We start from the raw sequence: 8,258 nt of genomic DNA, 5'->3' as shown, positions 1-8,258 counted from the left end.
TTAGAGACCTTGATCTTCCTCAAATTTTGGAGACCTACCCTTTGGGAAGGGATAGTAAACCATGATTCAACTGAAGTCTATATCAAAATGCATTTTATTGATCCTAGAAAACAGTGTGCAAATAAGGACAATCTTACCCTTTTCCATAACTGGAATCATTCTCAGTAACCCACTGGTAGAACGTGTGAAGTGATCAGTTAATTTAGGCCTGTAATGTCAAGGGAAAACAGGAAATAATAGAACCACTGTATTTTCATTGTTTTGACAGCTGAAACATATCTGTGACTACTCTGATGAAGAATGCAGATTGTGGCCAAGACTGTGCATGTGTAAAAAAGGTGTATGTGGGAAACCCATTACACCTTTTAAACAATTTTTCTGTGATCCTGAAAAGTGTTTTAACATTTTATATACAGGAGAGGCATAGATATTTAGGAAGACATTGTGGCTATTTCTTAGGAGTTATTCTAAGATGCACCATGTGGCTAAGCAACCTTGTTGCATTTTATTAAGCCACCAAAATTGAAGACACATGTTCCCCCAATACGTTAATGAAAAAGTTTCCATCAGTGTTATTGGTTGTTGCCTTTTCCTACTCTGTGAATTTTGCTTACAGGATGATGAATGGAGTGTTCCTTAAATAATTAGTCTATGCAGGTTTTAATTGTTCCTTATCCTTGCTTATATAACCCCATTTCCTAAAAAATCATGTGTCATAATTCCTGACATCCCCTCAGCCCAGCACAGTTGTCTTTGTCTTCAGGGTTTCTGACACACTCAGGGTATGGATTTTCACACTCTCTCTCTCACATGGTAATACATGGTTGTGTTCTTAGGACTCAGACTGCTCAGTTTCATGTAGGCTGTGCTTGTGAACATGTCCCAGGTTGTGGTGACTCTGCCCTGGAACTTCTGTTCATATATTGTGTTACCATAGAAAACATAGACCCATTGCATCCACTCAAGGCCTTGTCCAGGGATCTGTCACTCCCACCTCATATAATATTCTGTGAAGATGTCTCCAGAAGCCTTGTAGGAGACATTAACTGAAACCCCCAACTTCCTCATCTCAGACCCAGACTGAACCAGCTGGACCTGTCAGTGAACTTTTGTGGAGAGGAGACAGGAGTAGTTGGAATCACAGTGGATTGACCCTGATTCTTTCCTTATCCCTGGTACTGGAAAGCCCTGTACCTGTAGCTACTGTGACCAAGAAGGGGATCCTCCAGCTCCAGTTCATGGTGAGGAGTTGCACTCTCAGCAGCTTCTCTAGAGGAGGTTTGTAGGTATTGAGTGATACTCTCAAGGTACAGAGGCATGTGTATTTATCTCATAACCCTTAGGTAATTTGCATACTCATAAGGCAAGATATTTTATAGCCCAAGAGCTGTATCTCCTTTTATGCCTAGAATTTTCTGAAGATGAAACATTTTTACTACATGAAATACACTCTCAGATAACATAGTCCTCAGGGTGAACCCATGCTCAGATGGCACACTGACAGTTTTAACCTCTTCTAGGCTTGATCTTCAGCAAGTCTAATTTCTAGAATCAGTGTGTATTTCTGTGTATTTTACCCTGAATTGGTAAAACTATGCATGTTCTCATATTCTAAATTGAATTCAACAGAAAGAACCAGAAATTTCTTCTTTTAAAAGTGATTCTTGTTGACTGGTTGGGTTAAGTAAAAGCTTCAAACATGATAAGATCTTAAAGACATATGAATACTCCTTGCTAAACTCTTTTTTCCCCAATATTTTCATTTTAATATTGTGGGGTAGAGTTAAGGGTTAGATATACAAATATGTTTTGTTCAGGCACACTTGTTGATAAGAGGTGTCTTCCTATCTCCAGACAGATATTGACTACCGTTAATTCCACCTCCCTTCCCCTCCCCCGCCACAGTTTTCCACCACTGTCAATCCTTTTCTTATAGTATTATGACAGATGTTCAATTTCAGCTTTTTATAGCATTTTGTTTTGAAATAAGAAAAATCCAGGCCCTAAGATGAAACTCCTCCCCAACCTCTTCTGCACCTGCGCTGGCACTGGATCATCTCTGAGAGGGTCCTGAGTGACATTTGCTGCGCATGTTCTCCCCTGAAGGGAGGGAGGTTCCTGTGTGAACTCACAGAACATCTTCCTCTCAGTGTCTCTAGTTCAGCATGGAAAGACTGTGTCCTAGATAGGAATTCTTTCTTTTTCAGTAACACCATATGGTTCTTGTACCAACTACTGAAAGAGGGATATATATATTACTATATATATACATACACACACACACACATATATATGTGTATAGCCCAAACTTAAAATTTATTTATAAAAATGTATGTATTCATTCCTACATTATTAAATTTTAGTCACCTCAAAGTACTCTCTGTTCAAAGAAAAACACCAACTGAGATTTTTTTCACTGCTCAAAATAGTTTATGATCTTCTGAATTTTGATGCTATTTAGTTCTTCAGTCGTTTTTTGTTTAATTTCTTTCCCATCAGCAAAAGATTTCCCTTTGAGGGCATTTTGCACTGAGGAAACAAAAGCAACGACAAAAACATGTAGTGTGTTTTTTTAAAATTAATTTCGGATGTTACACTGAGATCTTCAATTCATCTTGAGTCAATTTTTGCCTTTGGTGAGAAACAGGAGTTTTATTATTCTTATTCTTAAATCCAGTTTTTTTGTTGGCAAATGGTTATCCAATTTTCCCATCACTATTTATTGAATAGGGTGTTCTTTCCTCATTGTATATTTTGGTCACCTTTGACAAAGACAAGTTTTTTGTAAGTATGTGGCTTTAAGCTGGGCTCAGTGGCTCAGCCTGTAATCCCGCGCCTTTGGGAGGCTGAGGTGAGTGGATTGCTTGAGCCCGCGGGTTTGAGACCCGCCTGGGCAGGCGAGACCTCATCTCTACAAAAAAATCAAAAAATTAGCCGGGCGTGGTAGCACGCGCCTGTAATTCCGGCTACTCAGAAGGCTCAGGTGGAGGGATCGCCGGAGCCCAGCAGGTCGAGTCTGTGGTGGCTGGGAGCGGCCACTGCACTCCAGTCTGGGCGACAGAGTGAGACTCCAACTCAAAAAAAAACAAAACAAACAAACAAAAAAAAGGTATGTGGCTTTAATTCTGAGTCCTCTAGTCTATTTCAATAATCCATGTGTCTATTTTTGTACTATTACCATGCTGTGTTGAGTTCCATAGACTTGTAGTATAATTTGAAGTCAGGTAATGTGATTCCTCCAGCTTTCTATTTTATGCTTAAGATTTATTTGGATGCTTGGGTTATTTTGGTGTTCCAAAAGCATTTTTGGATTTTTTTTTTAATTTTGCAAAAATATCTTGGTAACTTGATCAAAATTACAATGAATTTGCAAAAATAATTTTGAGCCAATAGAGTTATTTTAACAATATTACCCTTCCAATCCATGAACAGAGGATTCTTTTTTCATTTTTCTGTGTTAGCCATAATTTGTTTTATTAGTGGTTTTTAGTTCCCCTTGTAGAGACATTTCACCTTCTTGGTTAAATTTATTCTTTCATATTTCATATTTGTGGCTACTATAAAAGGAATTGAGTTCTTTATCCTTATTGGGGCATCCATATGATACTAATTATGTACATGCGTTTTATTTCATTCCATTGCCTGATTGCTCTGCAAGGATTTCTGGTTGTATGTTGAATAGATGTGTTGAAAGGGGCATCCTTTATGTTCTCTGGTTCTTAAGGGAAATGGCTACATTTTTTTGTTTAGCATAATACTAGCTGAGAGTTTGTCATATACTCCTTTTATTATTTCAAGGCATATTCCTTTGATGCCTAGTTTGTTGCAGGTTTTAGTCATGAAGACATGATGAATTTTAACAAACACCTTTGTGCATCTATTGAGATGATCATATGATTTTAGTTTTTCAGTCTGTTAATGTGATTAATTACATTTATGGATTTACTTGATTCCATCTATGCCTCCCTGGAATAAGACTTATTTGATTGTGATCTATTGTCATTTTAATGTGCTGTGGTTATATTTTTTTTACAGTATTTGGCAGTGGGTGCTTACATTTATATTCAAGAGGGATAGTAGTCAGTAATTTTATTCTTTGTGTTTCTATGCTGGATTTTGCCATCACAATAATACTGATTTTATAAAATTAATTAGGGAATAATCCCTCTTCATTGATTTTTTGAAATAGTTTTAATTGGATTAGTACCAACTCTTTTGTTGTGCATCTAATAAAATTCAGTTCTGAATTTATCTGGTCCTTGACTTTTTTTGGTTGGATAGTTTTTAAATTTCTGATTCAATTCTATTACTGATTATTGGTCTGTTCAAGATTTCTATTTCTTTCCACTCAATCTTGTCAGGTTGTATGTTTTCAAGAAAGTCTCAGTTTTCTCTTATGTTTTCCCGTCTGTGCCTGTTGACTTGTTTATAGCAGGCTTTGATAATCTTCAATATTTTTGTGGTATCAGAGTTCATGCTCTTTTTATCATTTTTGCTATGCTTATTTGAATAAACTTTATCTTTGCTAATCTAACTAGTGTTATATCCAATTTGCTTATCTTTTCAAATAATCCCCTGTTGGTTGTTATGATTCTTTTTAAAAACTTAATATCCTCTGTGTCTTATATTATCCTTGTTTACTTTTTTCTGGTTTATTGAGGGTTGTTTTATTTTTTTTAATTCATTAAGGTGAATCAATAGGTTGTTAATTTGTAAATTTTCTATTTTTTGTAGACATATAGACAATATAACTGCACTGTTATAGCACTGTTTTCACTACATCCAAGTATTTTGGTCTGTTTTGTCTTGAAATTCCTTTGTTTTATTTTTTAATTCCAAATTAAAAAAAAAACACCTTCCTATCTTTATTGTTGACCCAAAGATTGCATATGGTTGTGTTTTTTATTATCATGCAATTGTATGGTTTAGAGAGTTTCTCTTGAAATTATTTTCTAGTTTTATTCCACTATGGTCTGAAACATGGTTAATATCTACAGTGTTCAGGGATGTCAGACAAGTCAGCATCAACAAAAACCACAAAATATCCTAGTTAAAATCAAACAAAGAATATGAGTAAATGCTTTGCAAAGATGGCATACAAATAAACCACACACATATGAATAAAGTTGAACACCATTAATCACAACTGAAAAGCAAATTAATACTATATCATCTTTCATAAATCAGGATGAATATAATTGAAAAGAGATAAAATTACAATTGTTGGATAGTGTGTGAAAAATGGACTAGCTACACGTTGGGTGGGAATTTTAATTACTGCAACCTCTATGAAGAGGAGTGTGAATTTTTCTCATAGACCTAAATATAATGCTGTTGATTTAACCAGCAACAGAACTGCTGAGTAGCTGGACAACAAAAAATAAATTAATATATAAAATATGTATTATAGCACTATTCATAATGACAAAGATATAGACTCAACCTAGTTGCCCATGTACAAAAGATTAAAAATATTAAATATATATTGTATAATGTATTATATATATATACTGGCAGTGCCAAAAACCAATGTACAATTTAAAAAGGAAAATAAACTGTATTAACATTTCAATACTCAATAAGATGAACACAAGTCATGCTTGACTTCTGTAGTTGCCAGAGGTGCTCAGAATGGTTACCATCAGAATCTAGACATTTTTGATTATGATGAACATAACTTATTGTGTATTGAAATGTGTATAATTTTTTGTATTCCTCGATACACACGTACATATGCGTACACGTGGTCACACACATGCATAGACACACACATGCTATTCTACCATAAAATAATGAAATCTTGTTTTATGCAGCAACATATATGGAACTGAAGGCCATTATCTTAAGTGAAATAACTCAGAAACAAATGATCATATACCACATGTACTTCCTTGTAAGTGAGAGTTAGATAATGTGTACACACAGACATAGAAAGTAGAATAGTAGATACTGAAGACTTAAGGGTAGAAGGGTAGGAGGGATGTAAGGAATGAATATTTACTTAGTAATGCAATGTACACTTTTCAGGTGATGGTGACTTTTAAATCTCAAACTTCACTGTTATGCAATATATCCATGTCACAAAAGGGATCTTGTGACACTTCAACTGATTTTTTTAAAGAAAAAATGTCCCCACAAAATATGGGAGCATATCAAAAGGATCCAGAAACCAACTTGAAAGAGTTTCTAGTGCCCAAAAGAGCTTTAATAATTTGAACAATAAAAAATGCAGAATAGGCTTTTACATAAATTATGAAATGTATAACAATTAAACTAGACTGGTGTTAAGAAATAAAAATAAATGAGAAAAGACTGACATATATTTCAGAAAAAATACTTCCAAGTAACTTATGGTGTTATTCTACCTTTCAAGAAGGTGGAGATTAAAATTCTGTCCCTTAATTCTAGCATAGTCTTAGGCATATGAAGATATTCTCACTCTTATTGGATTTTACCCTGAGATTTTAGATATACCAATAAAATCATTATAAAAATAATGAAACTTACTGTATGAATAATTTTAAATGTATGTGAAAAACACTGAAATTCTTGTAAAAAGATAAGTTTCATGGAAAATATCACAGAATATACTTCTAATTCACATATTTAGAAAATGATTTGTGTCATGCTTATAGATGAAAACATACAACCAAACCGATGAAAATAATCAGTTAAAAAAATGGAAAGCAGGTCTGAACAGACGTTTTATCAGGAAATAAAAGCGTTCAATGTCACAAACACAAAATGAACATTGCCCTTGATCATTTGGTTGTTTTGGGGCTTTTGGTTGATATAAGTGTTCTACCTGCTGTTGAATGCAATTAAATAAACTCAAAGAGAATGCTCAGACCTATTTACTCTTTTGTTTCTGTTGGTAGATAAATTGCAAACAAAAAGAGGTTAGAGGTCATTTAATACCACCATCTAAATAATATTTTTTCTTAATTGGTGTGTTCAGTATATCGGAATCCTCCATGAATAGTCACAGACTCCATTTCCCTGGAACCACTACTTGCAACAATTTCTTCTTGTGGACAAGGTCTTCTGTTCCATCACAGCCTATGAATTTTGGAGACTGGAAAAATTCTTCAGGTTTCCACAATAGTAGTGATTAGACAAATTAGCCATTCTTCTGCCTATTGTTTTTAGACACGTGTTTTAGCCACTGGGCAGAAGCATGATCTTAAAATTCCCATTGTGCAGGCAAACACAGCATCTTGATGACAGGAGCATCCCTATAATAAATTTTATTTAGGATTTATACTGTTTTCCATAGATAGGCCATACACCACCTGGATTCAAACTTACGCCGGCCTCTTTGTAGATATTTCACCATCCCTTTCGTTGTTATATTAGATGCAGAGAATGATGTAGAGAAACTGTGTTTACCATAGCACAAATCCTACCCTCCAAGAACAACCAGATTCTTTGGTTTCTAATGACATCATTCAGGATCTCATACCAGTAATTTAGGCAGTCACTAACTCAGACACTGGTTTTGACAGAAGTATTATACTAAGGAGGCATCAGCAAATTCATGTATAATTAGGATTTGAGTCTCTTAAGACAAATTTCTCACACTTAAGGGGAATTGACTGGAGATGAATTCATCATATGACTCCAAATGACTGTCAGACGACCTCATGGAGTGGCACCCATATCAGTAAGTGTGATTCTGTCGTTAATAACTGAGACACACAGTAGATGATGTGATGTCAGTTTGGAGCAAGACAGCTTGGTCGGCCTCCATAGTTCATGGTGGAGAAAGTACTGATATATAGAGAGTACATTGTAACAGAATGTTGATATTGGATGAATTTGCTCAAGATTTCTTGAACTGTGATAGCCCTAAATCCTCTGACCCAGAAGAACAGTTTTCCTTTGCTTGGAGGTGTTGGTTCAATGTAAATTTTAATGCATTTGATTTGTGACATTGTTTAAACATGTATTTCCTCAAACATTCTTGCTGGAGTTGGATTGCCACTGTAATGATACAGAGCAGTGAGGCATTTAGAGGTGATGGTGCCATGAGTGTACTGCCATTTTGAATGAGATTAACACCACTATTAAACAGTGATTTCAGTTCCCTTTGGGCTCTGTTTTCCATTCCCACTTCTGCCATAGGATGCTGCAGCAAGAAGGTCCTCACCAAAATCAATGTCCTTGTCCTGTACTTCCCAGTTCCAGGCATGCAAGCCAGCATATTTCTGTTCATGATAAATTATACCGCAACCAGAATCAGACGGTGTGGCTGAGGC

The sequence above is a fragment of the Carlito syrichta genome, unplaced genomic scaffold (genome assembly GCF_000164805.1).
Source record: "Carlito syrichta isolate Samal-C Ts95f unplaced genomic scaffold, Tarsius_syrichta-2.0.1 Scaffold308822, whole genome shotgun sequence".
NCBI classification, from domain to species: Eukaryota; Metazoa; Chordata; class Mammalia; order Primates; family Tarsiidae; genus Carlito; species Carlito syrichta.
Note: the sequence above shows the minus strand (reverse complement) of the source record.